Source organism: Nerophis ophidion, linkage group LG10, assembly GCF_033978795.1.
Source record: "Nerophis ophidion isolate RoL-2023_Sa linkage group LG10, RoL_Noph_v1.0, whole genome shotgun sequence".
NCBI lineage: Eukaryota > Metazoa > Chordata > Actinopteri > Syngnathiformes > Syngnathidae > Nerophis > Nerophis ophidion.
Genome location: NC_084620.1, coordinates 18437543 through 18459254, shown reverse-complemented (window position 1 = coordinate 18459254; position 21712 = coordinate 18437543). Strand labels below are relative to the sequence as shown.

Sequence of the window (21712 nt, the reverse complement as noted above, 5' to 3'; positions counted from 1 at the left end):
TACTTTACATTGAATCTTTAGTGGTTAGCTTTTTGTGTTATCCTGCTATTCCCTTTCTTTTAGTCATCCAGTGATTGGGAGAAACATTTAATTTTCCACCAGAGAGGTGAGGATTAGTATCTTAGAAGCAGCTTTGCATTGTGGATACATCGAAGCAGTTTGTCGTAGCTTGTTCTCAAATTCGAAACGGTTTTCTGCAAAGACACGCAAACAACACCTGCATGTTCGTAACAAAGAATTCGGAAAAAGAAAAATAACTGTGTCTCCCTGAGCATGCATCTCTCTTGAAGGAGCCTTTCATTTTACTACACTGTTTAGCCATGTAAACACTGGGACACAGTTATTGTAAAAAGCAGCTGGATTTAGCAGCTCATCAGCCGATCAACAATTAGTTGAAAAGGCAAATATCAATCGGGATCTTGGTATCACTGGTAAAAAGCAAAATGCTCTGCCAGCATTAATGCTACTGATGATACCATGGGCTGATAATTCAGATGACTGAAAAAAAAATTAATCAGTAGGTGGCCTACAGCCATAGCTTGAACCGAGGTTTTAGGTGTAATGTGTATTACATACTGGAATAAAATAAAACAATGCTGCTGCTACTATTATTAAATAAATGTTTGATTTAAACTAACAAAAAAATAAAAAAATTACAAAATACGAAGGTCCCACTAACAAAGAGATGCAGGGTTTCCATGACAACACTAGTATCCTTACTCCAAACCACAATAGCGCCATTTAGTGATGTGTTTGTACACCCGTGCTTATTGTCTGTCTTGAATGAAGTACTCAGAAATGAAAGGGTGCCGTCATGTTCATTCCTCACGCCATTCAGACAATGCTCTTTCATAGATAATGTGCTGTTCTAGAGCTGTGTCATGTACCAACCACAGAGTAAACACAGGCAGCGCCAGGAATCCTCTTGACAAAAACATCAACGCACATTCCAACAATTTCCCCCACCGACTTACATCTCTGTAAACACACCACACACATGCACGCAGGCGTTGCTGTGCGTTCTCTCCTGACTGTGCCGCATATTCACAGACACACAAAACGGTTTGGGAATCAAACACATAGAAATAGCAACAATAAGCAATTCCCAGAATTTCTCTGGTGTGCTTCTACCTGTGTGTTGAAGACAAGAACGTTTGCTGAGCTTGCCTGCGGAAAGAAAGAGGCTTATTTTTGTGTGCATGCTATTTTCACTCTCTTTGTTGTTTGCATGAGCAAAATAAAAATAAGCAATTTGTCAGCATAAGGGGCTATGAAAGAAAGCCATATATAATATGCTGAACTCTCAGGGTGAACATACAGTAGAAGTGATGGTAATGGTAGTTTTTTATTTGCTGATATACGTCACATATTTACATCCCATATTTACACTTACACATTTTACCGTATTGGAAAAGGAGTACGAAGAAGCAAATATACTTAATTATTTGAACACAACACATCCACAGCCACCCCAAAACCTTAATAAGGAATCACACTTTTTGGGGGAATTTTGCTAATTGTTCACAATCATGAGAGACAATATCATATATGTTTGTTTGTTGTTGTTTTTTTTTAGGATTCTAAAGATGATAAACGCTTGCAAGATGCAGCTGATGGGAGTCACTGTTGTAGCCTTTTAACACCCTCTAAAATAACATCAAAACCATCCAACATTTTATATATACACTGCTGAAAGTATATATATATAATGTAGTAAAAGACATGTTCGTAACAATATGTACAATAAGTACTGTATTTTGGTCATTTTAAGCATTACATTGCAGTGCACTTCCGACTTATGGCAACAGATATGTGTTCCTACTTCTGGAAACAAACGTGTGTGTGTTCTAATCATGGCAGACTTAGTAACAGACAATGAAGACGACAATTTTGAAAAAAAAAAAAAAAAAGAGGATTCACAACCTCTTCTTTTTGAACCTGAATATGTGGAGGATGAACTGCTGATTAAAGAAGCTTATCGAGCACAAAGAGAGAGTGAAACGTTGGAGCAGACGGAAGACGAGAAAGTGAGGCTGGCATGACTTGACGGCGTGAATGCGGAACTCAGAGCTAAGCTATGCTGCGTACTTACCCAAAATCAACAGGGGAAAAAAAATTGTCTCCAGTCAGATGAACCAGAAGGACATATGTCCATCGAGTGAGTCACTAAAATATTGATTATGACACATGCAGCACGTCATGTGTGTTATTATAACTACATATATATGTTGTTGAGCTTAACTTGTACAAACAAAACATTAGATGTGTGCTAATACTTACAGTAACATATACAGTAATATGATTGTACATGTTTTACGGATTGGTGTCTTATCATATTGTTGTGCATTACAAACTCAAAAGCCATTCAGCTACTGACTCAGTACTTAGCTTACCTCTTGCCGTAGCTAGCTTACAGTTAATGCCGTCACTAAACGATGTGTTACTACGCTAGATAAACAGTTCTTCAGTTTTAGCTCATACAATAACAATGTCACTACAGCTTGGTTATACAGATTGCAGAACGTAAAATAAGTATTGTTGGCGGTTTTTGGATGCATTTTCAAAGCGATTGAGAGGCAGAATGGATTGATACTAATAGCTGCATTGCTAGCCAACCACAACAAGACATTTTTTTACAAATTAAAATGCAAAAAAAAAGTTTGTCTTTTTGTCTCTCATAAAGATTGTAGACAAAAGTGAAGTTTCCCTCCAATTCAACACTTGACACTGATTAGCATTGTTGCTCATTTTGATACCAAAATCACCTATTTGTTCCTTAGAAAATGATTGTGTGGCTGTACAGTGTGATCCTTTTGTCCATATACTGCATTTTATGTTTCATTTCTTCTCACACAGGGCAGAATTATCTAATTAAGACTGCTTGTTGTTGTTTTTTTTCCCTGACTACATTAAAAGGACATCATGGACCAATACAGTCTCATTCAGCTTTTAAAGTGGAGCCCATTAAGATTAAAAAAACATTTAAACCATTTGCTGATAGTCAATAAAAGCATATAAGAAGTGAACAGTTGATTATACGATATTTTTTCATTGCATCCTACTTGGATCTTAAAGCATGCATAATCTGTGTTCGCTAGAGAATTTAGTAAGCTCTGTAATTTATATTGTAGGGTTTATTTACCTAAAGCAGGAGCATACTTGCCAACCCTTCCGATTTTCCCGAGAGACTCCCCGAATTTCAGTGCCCCTCCCGATTATCTCCTGGGGCAACTTTTCTCCTGAATTTCTCCCGATTTCCACCCTGAAAACTATATTGGGGGCGTGCTTTAAAGGCACTGCCTTTAGCGTCCTCTCTCACCTGAAAAGGAGACTTTTATATATGTCTCCGTTATCCATAGGTTTATCTTTAACCCATAAAATAGGCAGGCACGGAGCTATTTCTCAGCGCATTTATTCCAGCCGGTACGTTAATACCCTGACACACAACATCCGGATTCCCATCATGCTTCGCTTTACAACTATGGCAAGTAGTAATGTCCAAAAACATAACGGAGACGAAGCAGAAGAACGAAGAAGAGACATGGCGACGACGAGTAAGAAGTAGAATTACGCTTGCAAGTTCCAAAATTATTGGAAAAAACTATTTCAGTTCACCCAGGACAGTCTCCCCCGCCCCCAATTCCCCGAATTCGGAGGTCTCAATGTTGTCAAGTATGAGGGGGAGTGGGTATTAACTGAAAATCTAGAAATGTAAACACTTGTTATATGCAACATGTTTTTCTTTCTGTAAAAGAAAGCGTACATGTCTTTGAATCCATATGTATTAAGAAATATATTTGCAGAAACAGAACAGATGTAACTGCATCTCATAATGCTATTGGAAAACCCACGCAGACCTAGATAAAGCAGCCAGATGCTGAGTACCCATGCTACTTCAAATGCATGTACTACCTTCTTGTAGATTAAAAACATCCGGCAGGTGGTGTCCTACGGCCACAACTGTTAATTGCAAAGTTTTTTGACCTGCCTCTAGTTAGAGAACCCGGTGATTATTTTATTTTGTAAACCACACATCTGCGGATTATAAGATTATCTTTGAATGATTGAAAGGAAAGTTAAATTCCAGTTTTTATATAACTGTTTGTATATGAAATTGTATCAGTAATTTTTGTTTTCTTATGACACCAATTTTTACATGATTTTCGTATTTTTTTCCCAGCAGAGTGGAATGCCTACTTCAATACAATTTACTTTTTAACACAGCTTCAATTTGCACCTGGCGGAGTATTGCGGAAGGCAAAGGAGGCGGAGGTTTTATTAAGAAGCCCTGCCAAAGCACACCCTGAGAGCATTTGCATGATAATAACCAAACAAATCACACATCGTGTAACTGGATTTGTGCCTAGCGTCAGATGGGCTGAATGTCTTAACTCTAGCCTCTTGTAATCAAAGTATTAGAGTTGGGGCAGGGTGGTTGTACAATGCACGAAAACCCAACCTCCTGTTAACACACCACCATTAATTTGTCACCATTGTACTGTATTGTCACTGTTGTCAATGTAATCCCCTTTCTCATACTTCTTTGTACTAACAATTTTAATCAACTATTCTCACCTGCTTAGAATGAGCTATGGCTTTTTATTCGCCAATCACATCTCCATTATCATAACCTACGTAATCAGACAAACAATGATTTATGTGTTCACCTCAATAGCTGATGTCATGTTATTACAACAAATAGGGCCCATGATTGGTTTCAGTATCTGGCTACAGGCGAAGAGCGAGAAGGGAAGTATTACAGATACTGTAAATAAAATAAATCTGGTTGATTTTCGGAATAAAGTGCTCAGTGTTTAAAGGGGAACTGCCCTTTTTGGGGAATTTTGCCAATAATTCACAATCAGTTTGTGAGACAAGCACACTTTTCTTTGTTATGCATTTTAAATTGTAAATAAATGCTAGCAAAAACCTCCAACGACGTTTTACAGACACATGTTAAGTATATATGTAATGTATCAACCGGCACGTCCATGACAACGTGTAATATTTACCATGTTTTGGTAATTTTAAGCCTTACAGAATCAGACATACTTACCGGAACATTTTTGGGTGCATTTATTTCATAGAGTGCATCGTTGTGTTTGCTATTTGGTACTACAACCAATAATACTTATAATGTCAGACTTCATGAGACAAATACTTTAGGACAATTGATAATCCAAAACATTATAATATTGCTAAGTGCTAAAGAAGAAATACAAACTACGAACATAATGAAAAAAATCACACAATGTACAATGGTCGCTCGCTCTCAGTGGAATGCTGACTGATGGGAGCTTTATATTTTTCAGCACAAGACTTGTGTTCCCCCGATTAGATGATTAATTCATTATAACACTCACTCCTTGGGTAAAATAATGCTGCAAGCAAAAGTGTATCTTATACAGTCTTCCTAGCAATGTCTTAAGGCTTAAACTGAATGTCAAAGTTGACTCATTGTTAAGCTTGGCCACAACCTTCTACTATACTTGCGTGAGGCATGATTTATAATCTAGCATTAACTTTCACCAACTCAGAGGTGATGCAGCAGCTCACCAGCTCAGTATGTCAATAGCTACAGTAGCTACGTGACTTATTTGTGATTAAGGCACCTTGTTACCTGAAGTATTTTCTCACTGTTAGGTCTAACAACAACAATGTCGCTAATACTTGATTATAAAGTAGGTCACGGCATGTAAATTGAGTATCATTGGCAGTTTTTAGATTATTTTTTTTACAGTGCTTTAAAGTCGGACTACATTACACCAACTGTCACACATTTGTGTTCCGTAGTACTGAGTCCGGAGGTATAAATTAGTCTTGGCCAAGCATGATTTCACACAATTCTGAACCTGCGCTCTCAGTTATTAGTATCTCTTCTCTCCATGATTTATAATGTTATGCTTCCATGACTGGCAACTGTGAAGTACTCTGTATGACAGGCTGAGTCGACATCCTTCAATTACCACATATACATTCATTGCATGCTGGAGTGTACGCTCTCTCGGCCGTTAGATCTGGGATGGACTGCGCCTCACCTCGCAAATCAGCCCTAATAATGCAAAACTACTTTCCTCAACATTTCTGTTGCTGCCCTGAGTAAATCCTGGCTGACCAGCGTTGGCTCTGTCCGGGAGAAAAACGACACCCTATTTTAGAATAGACTCCTAAATGGCGACGGACCAATGCATGCTGTTGGTTTTGCAATTCAAAGCATGATCTTGTCCTCCGTGAATAAAATATATGCCCATCTAACCGCCCATCTCAGAATCAGAAATCCGGGGAAATTAAACGCTTCTTCTCACTGCGCATTCACACTAACTGTGGCCCGCTCACAATCATAGTCACCTGGCTCCTACACTGATCTCTGACCTGGATTTGAGTTGGCGACTAGTCCAGCCCTGCCTTCTACCCTAATGCAGCTGGAATAGGCTAGTAAATAAAATATTGATTTCTTTGCTGAGCACATCATTCATGCTTCTGTATGAATTTGTATAGTTTCTAAATATGTACTGTATTCTTAAGTAACATTTGTTTTGTTTTGTATTTTATTTTTTATATGACATTGTTGTTCAGATAAAGATTACCGTAAAGAAACACCACGCTAACTGAGACGGCGGGCACATAAGTGCCGTAAAACAAGTTAACAGATTTGATGTAGCTTCACGCATGCGTGGACCGATTGTGTCTTCCCGAATCGATCGTGTAGTGACGAGTACGAACACACTTCACTTTCTGCTTACGGCGTTAAACACCCCCAACTTAACGTTTCCACGTGGCGCATAGAATTCTGGGAGCTCTAGTTTATTTACAGACCCAGCCAATGCTTAAATGCCAGGGAAAAAACATAAAAAAACTACACCTTATTTTCCTTTGATACCGTCACATGTCACAGTATTATTGAAAAGAGTTTGAAATCGAAATACTGTGGTATTTATAATACCATTACATCCTTAGTATTGAGTCATGTGCATGCAGTGGCAACATTCAAAGTTTCTTAGTAGGTCTGTAAGAAGCTTTTAGGCACAGCCACCAAAAGGTCCTTTCGATTTCCTTCCCGAGCAGATGAATCTCAACTGACATGTTGGGCTGACAATATGTCATTCTCTATGCCCTGTTCTTTCTCTATTTCTGTTCAGTCTTGACGGAAAGATAATTGTTCTACCCTGACTAAAAGTCCTCGCAGACCGCATCCTCCCTAAAAGCCAGTGTGGGTTTTGTGCCGGTCACTCCACAGTAGACATGGTGTTCTGCGTTCAACAACTACAGGAAAAGTGCATTGGTCAAGAAATATTTTCTTTCTGTTGTTTGTGGATTGACCAAGGCCTTTCCCTATGTCAGCCGATCCGGACTTGTTCTTGTCCTGCAAAGACTTGGCTGCCCCCCTAGTTTACTGAAGGTGATCACTGAATTTACTGACGGCATGAAGGCAAAGGTGCCGTTTGAAGGCACTCACCCTGACAAATTCCAAATGAGATGTGGGGTGAAGCAGGGTTGTGTTCTTGCTCCAACCCTCTTTTGAAAATCTTTCTCTGCCTTACTATCTTGTGGTTTCCTTGAAAACTCTGCCATCCTCTTGCATACCCACAGTTCAATCTATCCAGACAGGGGGCAAAGACCACAGTATGTCAGACCCTGGTGCGCAAACTGCTTTATGTTTTTGTATGTTGCCTTTGCCTCCCACTCAGAGACAGAACGGTTTTCCGCATCTTTTGACAGCATGCCAAAAGTTTGACCTGCAGATAAGCCTAAAAAAGAGATGTCCTTGCCCAACTTGTAACCCTATACGCTGATGTTTCCATCTCCAACACACCTCTATGTGTGATCTGTGGTGGACAAATTCACCTTCCTGCAGGTCCACAGTTTACAACACCAACAACCTTGATGCAGAACATTGTCACCCTAAAAAACACATTTGAAGACGTAATCAAGAGGGACCTTGAATGTTCTCCATCAATCTTGACAATGTGGAGGCTCTTGCAAGTTAGCGATCCAACTGGCACGCAGCAAATAACAATGGCTGCAGAGCCTCTCAGGAGGCATGCAAGTCATTCTTGGAAGTGAAACGCTTGAAACGTGAAGCTGTTTGTAGCACGCAAAGTAGTAGTATAGGCAGAATATATGACTCCCATTAGCTACATACTGTAGTACTAGTCTGTACACACATACTCTAGTACGAGGCAAAACGTTAACGGCACAAAAATGCAGGGAAAAAAAAACTATCCAAGAACGCCACCTTCTCTTCTCCTTCTCCAGTTGGATCTTTTGCCTGTTAATTGTTAATTTTTTCCGACATGCATATTGTTTAACACAGAAAGTTAGAAAAGTTAGACTGCACTGTATTTGTTTACCAAGTAGACACACGACTTTGGGCAGCTACACTTCTTGTTCCTCACTTAATATATAGTGTATGTAAGAATATTCATACCGTTACACCCCTAAGCTCCGCCTGTGCCAGCTGGCCGACAAATGCTTTTACATTTGTGGGCGGTATAGCTCGGTTGGTAGAGCGGCCGTGCCAGCAACTTGAGGGTTGCAGGTTCGATCCCCGCTTCCGTCGTCCTAGTCACTGCCGTTGTGTCCTTGGGCAAGACACTTTACCCACCTGCTCCAAGTGCCACCCACACTGGTTTAAATGTAAAAATTTGATATTGGGTTTCACTATGTAAAGCGCTTTGAGTCACTAGAGAAAAAGTGCTGTATAAATACAATTCACTTCACTTCACATTTTTTAACATGTATCACAACAAAAGGCAAATTTAATAACTTAAAGGGGAACTGGACTTTATTTGGAATTTTGAATATTGTTCAATCATTATGAGAGACAAGAACACATGTCTTATTTTTATTTATTAAAAAAATTATTAAAAAACGCTTCGAAGATGTGGCTAATGGGAGTCATAGTTGTAGCCTTCAAAGAGCTTTAAAACCACTTGAAAACTCTCCAACGTTTTCTATACACACCAAGTCTATATATAATGTAGTTACACACGTGTTTATAGTAATATGCAATATGTTCAATATTTACTGTATTTTTATATTTTTAATCAATGTGGGGACTGTCTTCTTCCATAATTAGATTTCCGTTTCCATAGCAGCGCACTTCCGACAATTTGTGTTCCTACTTCCGCAAACAAAACGCTTGTGTGTGTCCTAATTATGGCAGACTTAGTAACAAACAACAAATACGACTAATTTTGGACAAATGACAATTCACAAACTTATCTTTTTCATTCTGAATACACGGAGGATGAATTACTATAGTAGCCAGCACAAAGAAGAGGGTGAAACGTTGGAGCAGACAGAAGCCGATAGAGTGAGGTCTATAGCCAGAGCCAGCTCGTCTAGCTCTGTACAAGCAAAACACGAAACACATTACAGATACCATAATATAATTATTCATGTTTTTCAATCAACACTGATTACTGTTCTATCGCAGTGTATTGTGCATTATAAACTGCTGACGTAGAAGCTAGCTTACCTCTTGCCGTAGCTAGCTTTCACAACTAATAGCGTAGCACGGCGATGTGTTACTACGCACGAGCGAGACTTCCTCAGTGTTAGCTCTTACAATAACAATGTTGCTACAATTTGTTAAGTATACAGGTTACGGAACGTAAATAAAGTATCGGTGACTGTTTTTGAATGCATTTTTTTAAAGTGATTTTGAGGTAGAATTAATTGCTGCATTGCTAGCAACCTAAAACAAGCTGACTTTTACATGTTAGACTGAAAAAACCCAAAACACTTTTTGTCTTATTGTCTCCCATTAAGATTGTGAACAATAGGCAAAATTCCCCAAAAAGTGCAGTTCCCCTTTAACCCTAACATTTATCTGTTGATTTTTTTTCCTGGACAGAGAAAGAAGTGAAGAGGTAGGAGGACAGGGTTAAGGTATTACGCCAAACCACAAAAAACGTGTCGCAGCATCAAGACAAATACGAGGAAGTGGAGGGTAAAAGGCAGTGACAGGGCAAAGTAAGAGGAAGCAAAGTGCACTTGAGGGTCTCAGCCGTGTCGTAGCGCGGAACACAGAGTGACACCTTATAGAGGGAATAAAAGCATGAAGTTTGTTATAATTCTACACTTTTTTGACCTTTTAAGGACCTGCTAAAAAGTCTAGAAAAAATACTTACATTGTTTTTTATTTTTATATACAAGGTTTTGCGCAAGCTGTGTGCTCCACTGCCTCTCCTCATAATTATTGGTTATGTAAAGCCTGCATGTCTTTGTCAAAATAAGCTTTAAAGCACACGGTCAGCCTATGTTCATGTGAGTAAATAATAATATCCATTATGTGCTGACACAGTAAACCTATTAAAATAAGAATTGGAAACCCTTCGGTAGTAGTGGTATGTCCGTAGCGCAATCCAAGATCATTTCTAGATGCTGTCTGCTATTTAACATCAGCAACAACAAATTAGCCTTCTGACATAGCTTGGACTTGTGTTGTTTTCCTTTGCTTTGGTATTTGTTCCTGTCCAATACTCGTACTTCTCCTTCAACTTCTTGCTTACCTTATTCTCAGCCACTTTACTTTGGCTTGAGCGCTGATTCTTCTCACCTGCTCCTGTTTAGTGATCACAGGGACTCACAGGCCTTTGATCACTAATCAGGAGGGTTTATATGCCAGTATTGCCTCGTGGACGATGTTCGTTCATTGATGTTTGTTGGTTTATTCTTTTGCATTCGGCTTGCTTTACCTTGTTTATGCGTTCACCGTTTGTAAATTCCCTTGTGGTCGGCTGCTGCGACCACGCCAGTGCCCCCTTTGTTGTTACCTAATAAAAAGGACCTTCAACTTGTTCAACTGATGTTCAACTGGAGGCGCACTGGAGCCTACCTTAACACACTGGTGTTACAGTAGTCCCATAAATGGGTTCAAGGCTAACAAGCTAATATAGCAAGCCGTCTCTGAAGTAACCTATTATCCAACCATCCATTTTCTACCGCTTGTCCCTTCTGGGGTTGCGGGGGGTGCTGGAGTCTATCTCAGCTGCTTTTGGGCGGAAGGCGGAGTACACCCTGGACATGTCGCCGGGCCAACACAGATAGACAACATTCACACTCACATTCACACACTAGGGCCAATTTAGTGTTGCCAATCAACCTATCCCCAGGTGCACGTCTTTGGAAGTGGGAGGAAGCCGGATTACCTGGAGGGAACCCACACAGTCCCGGGGAGAACATGCAAACTCCACACAAAGCTTCTGATTACTGATCATCAACTGGTGAGCCTCCTCGGTGCTAATCAGGAGCAGGTGAAGAGACCAGCGCTTAAAACAGCTGTAAAGACACCTCAAGACATGCCCAAACAGGAAGTGGAATAAAAAAAAAAAAGAGTCTTGCAGAGGAAATAAAATAAACTAAGGAAAACAATAAACAATTCCAAAATAGTCATGAAGGATAGAGAAATGACACATTCCAATAAAAAAGATACTGCATAGCAGATTTCCCAAATGTTGTGAAGGCTACATATTGCATATTTAGGATAATTTCAAGTAGATCGAGGCTGCATCCACAGAAAGGATACTTTAAAGGCTTACTGAAATGAGATTTTCTTATTTAAACGGGGATAGCAGGTCCATTTTATGTGTCATACTTGATCTTTTCGCGATATTGCCATATTTTTGCTGAAAGGATTTAGTAGAGAACATCCACAATAAAGTTCGCAACTGTCGGTGCTAAGAGAAAAGCCCTGCCTCTACCGGAAGTCGCAGACGATGACGTCACATGTTGATGGCTCTTCACATATTTACATTGATTTTAATGGGAGCCTGCAACAAAAAGTGCTATTCGGACCGAGAAAACAACAATTTCCCCATTAATTTGAGCGAGGATGAAAGATTTGTGTTTGAGGATATTGATTGCGACGGACTAGAAAAAAAAAAAAAAAAGAGTTAAAAAAAAACCCGCCATTGCATTGGGAAGGATTCCGATGTTTTTAAACACATTTACTAGGATAATTCTGGGAAATCCCTTATCTTTCTATTGTGTTGCTAGTGTTTTAGTGAGTTTAATATTACCCGATAGTCTGAGAAGTGTGTCCACTGGTGTGTTGACGCGCAGTATCTCTGAGGGAAGTCTTGAAGCTGCAGCAGGACGGAAGCTCCGCTGATATCCGGTAAGAAGCGACTTTTTAACCACAATTTTCTCACCGAAACCTGCTGATTGACATTTGGTCTGGATTCATGTCTGTGATCCATAGTAAATTTTCACCTCCGGGAATATTAAACAGGTAATCACTGTGTGTTTTTGTGGTTAAAGGCTAAAGCTTCCCAACTCCATCTTTCTACTGTGACTTCTCCAATTTTAATTGAACAAATTGCAAAAGATTCAGTAACACAGATGTCCAAAATACTGTGTAATTATGCCATTAAAGCAGACAACTTTTAGCTGCGTGTGTGCGTAGCGCTCATACTTTCTGAAAACGCGTGACGTCCTGCGTATACGTCATCATTACACGACGTTTCGAAGACGAAACTCCCTGGAAATTTTAAATTGTAATTTAGTAAACTAAAAAAGCCGTATTGGCATGTGTTGCAATGTTAATATTTCATCATTGATATATAAACTATCAGACTGCGTGTTGGGTAGTAGAGGGTTTCAGTAGGCCTTTAAAAACTACAATTTTTCTATGCGTTTCGGCCTCTTTTCCACTCTACATGTGTTCGACCTCTGCTTGTGCAAACGCAGTTTCACAGAAACAGTTCCCTCAAATTGGCATTAACCAGGAAATAGTAAGGGTTTAAAGTGACCAGTCAGAAAAGAGAGGAGTTGCCTATTTAATGCCCTCCACTAAGTTTCAAAAGAATGATCGTCGCACATGCGCGAAAAGAGGAAGACAAAAAAACGAGCGCAAACAGAGTCCGCAAATTCATTTTACTGTGCATGACAGCAGGTGAATGTGTTTGTATGTGGATAGACTGTTTTGAAACTGCACTCCTGTGGTTGGAGATCATTTGAACACCAGATACAAATACGTCTCAGAGCTTTATGACAGCTCTGACCCCGAGAGGGACAAACGGTAGAAAAATGGATGGATAGATATTCGTCTATTTTTGGGTGAAGAAAACACATTGAACTCCAGAATGTACCAAAACACCACTGTTGCAATTCATTTAATGTTGGGCCCTTTGTGGATCTGTATTGACCCAAAACTATATCTCAAGGAATCATTATAAACATGTCTAAAGTTAGCTTTTTAGTGGTGAGAATGCCTAGTACAAACCCCGTTTCCATATGAGTTGGGAAATTGTGTTAAATGTAAATATAAACGAAATACAATGATTTGCAAATTGTTTTCAACCCATAGTCAGTGGAATATGCTACAAAGACGACATATTTGATGTTCAAACTGATAAACATTTTTTTTTGCAAATAATCATTAACTTTAGAATTTGATGCCAGCAACACGCGACAAAGAAGTTGGGAAAGGTGGCAATAAATACTGATAAAGTTGAGGAATGCTCATCAAACACTTATTTGGAACATCCCACAGGTGTGCAGGCTAATTGGGAACAGGTGGGTGCCATGATTGGGTAGAAAAGCAGCTTCCATGAAATGCTAAGTAATTCACATACAAGGATGGGGTCACCAATTTGTAAGCACATTGTCAAACAGTTTTAGAACAACATTTCTCAACAAGCTATTGCAAGGAATTTAGGGATTTTACCATCTACGGTCCGTAAAATCATCAAAAGGTTCAGAGAATCTGGAGAAATCACTGCATGTAAGCAATGATATTACGGACCTTTGACCCCTCAGGCGGTACTGGATCAAAAGCCGACATCAGTGTGTAAAGGATATCACCACATGGGCTCAGGAACACTTCATAAAACCATTGTCAGTAACTACAGTTGGTCGCTACATCTGTGAGTGCAAGTTAAAACTCTACTATGCAAAGTGAAAGCCATTTATCAACAACACAGAGGAACGCCGCCAGCTTCGCTGGGCCTGAGCTTATCTAAGATGGACTGATGCAAAGTGGAAAAGTGTTTTGTGGTCTGACGAGTCCACATTTCAAGTTATATTTAGAAACTGTGGACGTGGTGTCCTCCGGAACAAAGAGGAAAATAACTATCCGGACTGTTATAGGCGCAAAGTTGAAAAGCCAGCATGTGTGATGGTACGGGGGTGTATTAGTGCCCAAGGCATGGGTAACTTACACATCTGTGAAGGCACCATTAATGCTGAATGGTCCATACAGGTTTCGGAGCAACATCTGTTGTCATCCAATCAACGTTATCATGGATGCCCCTGCTTATTTCAGCAAAACAATGCCAAGCCACGTGTTACAACAGCCTGGCTTCGTAGTAAAAGAGTGCGGGTACTTTCCTGGCCCGCCTGCAATCCAGATATGCCTCCCATTAAAAATGTGTGGCGCATAATGAAGCGTAAAATACGACAAGACCCCGGACTGTAGAAGAACTTAAGCTGTACATCAAACAAGAATAGTAAAGAATTCCACTTTCAAAGCTTCAACAATTAGTTTTCTCGGTTCCCAAACGTTTATTGAGTGTTGTTAAAAGAAAATGTGATGTAACACAGTGGTGAACATGTCCTTTCCCAACTACTTTGGCACGTGTTGCAGCCATGAAATTCTAAGTTAATTATTATTTGCAAAAAAAAAATAAAGTTTATGAGTTTATACTTACATCTAACACAATTTCCCAACTCATATGGAAACGGGGTTTGTATGTGCCCTTTTTTCTTCCTTTTTGCACCATTACAAAAATGTCTGCATGCTACTCTACACAATTGCATTCGCCTTCACTGACACGCAACTAAAGTGACAATTCATTTCCAGTGAGCATTATTTTAAAGCACAGGGGTAAATAAAGCTGCAGGGGTATAGCCTTGGGTAGAGTTGCTGGGTGAATATTAATAATTGTATTTTATATTTTAATTAATGCAACTGGTGAATAGATGGCATACAAAACATGAAGCCAATTTTCCCTTTTTATGGCCTCAGGCTTTAAGATGCATTCAATCACTGCTGTCAGAGATGCATCGTTTCTAAGCAATAGCTGCAAGAATACCCCCCTGTCCAGAGGCAAGCAAGGCTGATGTGCTTCCTGCTCATAAACTATAACAACACTGATCGATATCTGTAAGGAAACAATTTCCACTCTCTATTCTGGGCGGTAAAGTGTTCATGTTAAAAACTTCATTCAAATTAGTTACGCAAACCCTGCAAAATGCAAAACGAGTATTTAATGCAGAATGGACCCTTTTTTTTGTGGGGGCGTTATAGCATTGCTTTGTGTCTTTACAGCAGCTTGATCTGCAAAGAAAATGTGTGTTTATTTCGGAATTGTTGTGGTGAATTGCAAAGATGGAACCAGGTCTTACATACAGTTCCAGCTAAAATCCCCAACTCGCACACATCTTCTCCTGTGCTAATGTGACACGGTGTGAGGCACATTACGGCTGTGTGTCAAATGAGGACATTTAATAGTAACGTTGTGTTTGCTTGTGAATTGGCAAAGGGTATAACAGAGATTAAAGCAGCCATTTGTGCATTCACAACTAATTTTCATTATTGAACTTCAATCCCAATGCTATCTGGGTATGTGTACTAAAACAGGCCGCAATAACATCAATTCACTTAAGAGCCAACTACAGGCCAGGAATGCTGTACAAAGGTTAGCTCTTGACTGTCCCAGTTAATTGACTAGCCTGCCTTGACTCCCATTGTAGCAATTTCACAAGTTTAATTGCATTTAATACTAAAAGCAATGCATTGTAATTAGTAAAAAAAACTGACTAAACTAATCTATTCTGAACTGGAAAAAAGCTTAGCTTTGCTCTTTCCCTCCTAAATTATAGTGAGATGATGTAGTGAATTTACACTAAATTGCCCAAACACAGGGGTGCCTAATCTTTTCAAACAGAACATTTAAGAATGTGGGGGTAATTTTAACAATATTAACTTTTTGTTTTATTTAACTTTTTTTTTTTTCCTGACTTGCATGTTATAATGTTGGATACTGGTGTTACATGATTTGACAGCGTGCAGGTGTACATCATTTTGTGACTGAGTGAGTAATGTTAATGAAGTTTATTCTCGACTGTCCCTGGAAAAAAAAAATACCGGTGTCAACTACAAGATGTATAAACAGTGTACATGTTCAATAGAAACACTGATACTTTTGAAGAGGGTGCAGCGTGGTTTCATTTGCAATCTAGGAAAACCTACACAACGGACAAAGTTTATAGGTCCTCTTTAATAAGAATTAAACACACTAAAACCACTCCACAGTATGTACAATTAAGATGTTAACATATTTGAATAGTTAATATGTTTAGTGTGATATCTTGTTCAATTATTTTTCAACCGGTTTGTATTTCCAATGTAAGCCAAATCATCCATTTTAATATTTAATTTTATCGGTAGAATATTCTATGGCCACTCTTTGGAAACTCCATTCCTAATAAAGAAAATAAGTGGAAGGCTTTAACATATGGCAGTGGAAAACAACACAGTTTCTATGGAAATATACAACCTTAGACACAACCATTTAGATGATCAAAAATGGCTCCCCCTTGAATTGCCAATAACAAGTTCTGCAGAAAAATGCATCTGAAAACTCTTGATTGACTCGTGCAAATGCGTTCTCAGCACTGTGCTGTCAGGGGCCGATTTGAGCTCCATATCGCATCATTTTAGACTCCGCCGGCCCCTGAGAGGTCATTACGGTAACCATGGCAATGCGGAGGTGTTCAGTCTCTGGCGATGTCTGCGCGGCTATAATTGCTGGTCTATGTCGAATCGCTCGCCGATGCACTTCTGCTGCACAAGCATTCATCATCACGGCTCGGCCAGGAAAGTTACACCAGGACAACCCGGGAAAGTGGTTAGTCATCACTGTAACGCATAGGAAACTCCCCAGCGAAGAAAAAGTTCAGACTTGACCAACAACCAGCAATGAAAGTTATAAATGAACATCATACATAGATTAGATCATTCAAAAGCAAAAGTGATTATTACAGTTGACATCAGGTACCTTACTACTACTATAATTTACAAACTGCAAAATAAATCCAATTATTGCTTTGTCAGAATACAAAAAAAGCCAATAAAATTAACCTCTTAGAGTCAATTTTGTAGAACTCAATTATGTTAATAGATTAAATAAGAATGGAGGCGGAGTTGCTGTGTATGTGATGAAGGACTTCCATTACAGGGTGGTAAAAACATGTCACTAACTATTGACAATGTTTTAGAGTGTATAACCATTGATATATGTCATGAAAGAAGGAGAAATGTATTGATCAGTTGTATATATAGAACACCCAACTCAAGTATTGAAGGATTTGAAGACTGGATTAAGGGAACTTTCAATGGAGTCAGTCAAAAATTACTTTTTTTATGTGGAGACTTCAATATAGATCTCTTGAACCCCAATAAGCAAAAGTCCATTAATGATTTCATAGATACAAAGTATAGTATGAGTTTGTTTCCCCAAATCACAAGGCCAACCAGAATTGCAAGTCACAGTGCTACACTTATTGATAATATCTTCACTAATGTCTTTGATAATAACACAACAAGTGGACTGCTAACAACCGACATCAGCGACCATCTGCCAGTTTTTTTCTATTTATGATGGGAATTACAAGAAGAAGAACATTGACAAAAATACATTTCAAAGACTATCCACAGAGGAAAGAATAATTTCCTTCAAGGAGGATCTGAGGAAACAAACTTGGGACAATGTATACAATGAAGATGATGTAGATGATGCATATGGGAATTTTTTCAACACCTTTCTAACTCTGTATGATAAACATTGTCCTTGGAAAGAACTTAGTAAGAAGCAAAAGAAAAACTACCAACAATGGATGACAAAAGGCCTGAGAAATGCTTGTCACAAAAAAAAAACATCATATCGAATATTTATAACACAGAGATCTATTGAGGCAGAAAATAAGTATAAGAAATATAAAAACAAGCTAATTGGTATACTACGAAAATCTAAGAGGGAATACTACAGTCAATTATTAAACAAGAACAGAAACAACATGAGAGCAACATGGGGCATCCTAAATAGCATCATTAAAAATGGTGCTAAGAAAGATTACCCCTAGTACTTTCTCGATGGAAATACAAAAAATGACAATATGAACTAAATAGTTGAACGTTTTAATGATTAATTGGTTAATATCGGAAAAAATCTGGAACACAGAATTCCAAATGCAGATGTTGGGTCAGTTGAGAACTTGAGTGAGCTCATAGACAGAAATCCCAATTCCATGTTTCTTAACAAGGTGTCAAAAGAAGAAGTAATCAAAATTGTAAAAAAATTTAAATCCAAGACCTCAACTGACTGTCATGGAATAGATATGGTAACAATAAAAAAGGTTATAGAAGACATTTCAGAACCTATTACATATATCAGTAACGTATCATTTCTAACCGGCAAATTCCCTGACAAAATGAAAATTGCATAAGTTGTACCAATTCGTAAGAATTGAGACACACACCAGTTCACTTACTACAGACCAGTTTCATTACTTCCACATTTCTCCAAAATCATGGAAAAACTATTCAATAGCCGATTAGATAAATTTATCAACAAAAGTGGGACGCTCGTGGTGAACAAATGTGGATTTAGAGCAAATATCTCAACATCAATAGCATTAATCATAATAACAGAGGAAATTACCAATGCAATAGACGGTAAAGAATGTGCAGCCGCAGTATTCATGGATTTAACAAAAACATTTGACACAATCAATCATGATATTTTAATACAAAAACTAGAACGATATGGCATTAGAGGTTTGGTATTGAATATGGTAAGAAACTATTTAACCAACAGGAAGCAATATGTAAAGATGGGTGAAAATATGTCAACACGGTTGGATATATCTTGCGGTGTACCCTAGGGATCAATACTGGGACCAAGATTGTTTAATCTTTGTATAAACGACATTTGTAAAATTACAAAGGACTTGAATTTAGTTTTATTTGCAGACGACACAACTGCTTTCTGTTCAGGAGAGAACACACAGAAGATAATACAAATAATAACGGAAGAAATTAACAAATTAAAAAAATGGTTTGATAAAAACAGACTATCTTTGAATCTCAGTAAAACTTAAATAATAATATTTGTTAACAGTAGAAAAGAGCATCGGACACGAATACAAATAGACGGAGTAGATATTGAAAGGGTAAAAGAAACCAGATTTTTGGGAGTATTAATAGATGATAAAATGACTTGGAAATCTCATATACAAAACATATAACATAAGGTGGCAAAAAACATTTCAATACTGAATAAAGCAAAATATGTCCTGGGCCAAAAATCACTTTATATTCTCTACTGCTCGCTAGTGTTACCATATCTGAGTTATTGTGCAGAAATATGGGGAAACTACAAACGTGCGCTACATTCGTTAACTGTTACAAAAAAGATCAATTAGAATAATACATAATGTTGGATATAGAGAACAAACAAACCTGTTATTTATTGAGTCAAAAATATTAAAGCTCGATGATTTGGTAAAATTGCAAACACCTAAAATGATGTACAAAGCAAACTATAACCTGCTACCAAAGAATGTACAACAGTTTTTCTCAACTAAAGAGAAGAAATATAACTTTAGAGGAAGATTTTTTTATAAAACATGTGTATGCACTTACAACACTTAAAACCTTGGGCATATCAGTATGTTGAATTACATTATGGAATGGATTAAGTACAGAAGTTAAACATTGTACTGATATGATCCAGTTTAAGAGGCTGTTCAAATTAGATAGATAGATAGATAGATAGATAGATAGATAGATAGATAGATAGATAGATAGATAGATAGTACTTTATTTGTTCCTTCAGGAGAGTTCCTTCAGGAAAATTAACATTTTCAGCACAATCCCATTTAAGATCAGACAAACATTAATAGTGCTTACAAAGTACAAAGAAGAAGAATTATGAGAAACACTTTCAACCTTATTGAAAATAAGATATTCTTCATCTCGGTATGTTGGTAATGACTGAATTAATCAATTACTGTACGTGTTACAGAACTGTTGTATTACTCATTCACTGATGTCATTTTACTATTTGGCTGTAAAAAGGGTCAGTAAATGAATGTATATATTTGTGGGCGCTCTGACGTGGGAAAGGGGTAGGATTAAATAAGCTTTGCTTCCTCCTACTCCTTTTCGGACATGATGTAATGTAATATGAAATTGTCTGATGTATTGTGTTGTAAATGTGTTCATGTTCGAAATAAACTAAGAAAGAAGGTAAGAAATAATTTAATCCTACCTTTTCATCATGTTTCAGTGGTTATTGATTGTATGTTTACTTTCTGTGTTCAGCATGTGACCATTTTCAAATAGGGAGAAACAATAATGGAGAATGTGTAACAATGGATGGATAACTTGAAGCTGCTGTATGTTACTGTAAGGTGACGACACAGAGTGGGTTCACGTTTAGCATCTGTTTTTAAATCACGAATGCCAATCAATTAATTCAGGAAGTACAACAATTTTGACAAACGTTAACTGACAGTTGTGTCAAATATAGTAATTTATTTGTAACATATATTCTCTTAAACCAGTGGTTCTCAACCTTTTTTCAGTGATGTACCCCCTGTGAATATTTTTTTTAAATCAAGTAACCCCTAAACAATTTTTGGTTGAAAAAAGAGATAAAGAATTCAAATACAGCACTATATCATCAGTGTATGATTTATTAAACTGAATAACAGTGCAAAGTATAGCTCATTTGGAGTGGTCTTTCTTGAACTATTTGGAAAAAATAAATAAATAAAAACATGTTGAAAAATAAACAAGTGGTTTAATTATAAATAAAGAATTCTACACATAGAAGTAATCATCAATTTAAAGGGATTGTAATAGAGATCCATCTGGATCCATGAACTTAATTCTAAACATTTATTCACAAAAAAAATACATCTTTAACATCAATATTTATGTAACATGTCCACAAAAAATCTAGCTGTCAACACTGAATATTGTATTGTTGCATTTATTTTCACAGTTTTTGAACTTACATTCATATTTTGTTGAAGTATTATTCAACAAATATGTTTATAAATGATTTTTGAATTGTTGATATTTTTAGAATATTTAAAAAAAAATCTCACGTACCCCTTGGCATACCTTCAAGTACCCCCAGGGGTACGCGTACCCCCATTTGAGAACCACTGCACTGTTAAATAAATACAAAACTAAGATTTATATAATTTTGGGCCGACATACAGCAGTTGTATAATGTGATGGAAAAAAAATAGTTGACATTATTTACAGTAAAATAAAGACAAACTAATAATTTATTTAATAATGACAAGTCAATTATATCCAGGATAAATTATGTCAGCCAGTATGTTTCTCTGCATTCATCCATCCATCCATCATTTTCTACCGCTTGTTCCTCTCCTCCTTAAATGTATGCAATTGTCACATTTGATTCAAGATAATGTGCGATTAGTATGCATCAAACAACACAAATTCGGAAACCATAAGGTCATGACATTATTATATATTAAGTTTAATTGAATGTCTGGTACACAGTGAACAGATTATGCTTAATGCATATTACCGGCAAAGAAAGCATTTATAAAATGAATGAATAAAACACCTTAACTGAGCATCCCAATCCTTCTTCAACCAACGCCAGCAGTGCAGTCGACAAGGCAGAGTCTCAAACAAAGCGCGCTGTTTGCTCTTTGC

The 21712-nt window shown here is 37.8% G+C and overlaps 1 protein-coding gene across 7 annotated transcripts in view; it reads left to right on the top strand.

Moving 5' to 3' along the window:
• LOC133560314 (neurexin-2-like) overlaps positions 1 to 21712 on the top strand; it is a 1077892-nt gene that overhangs the window by 608304 nt on the left and 447876 nt on the right. The gene's annotated exons all lie outside the window — the stretch shown is intronic.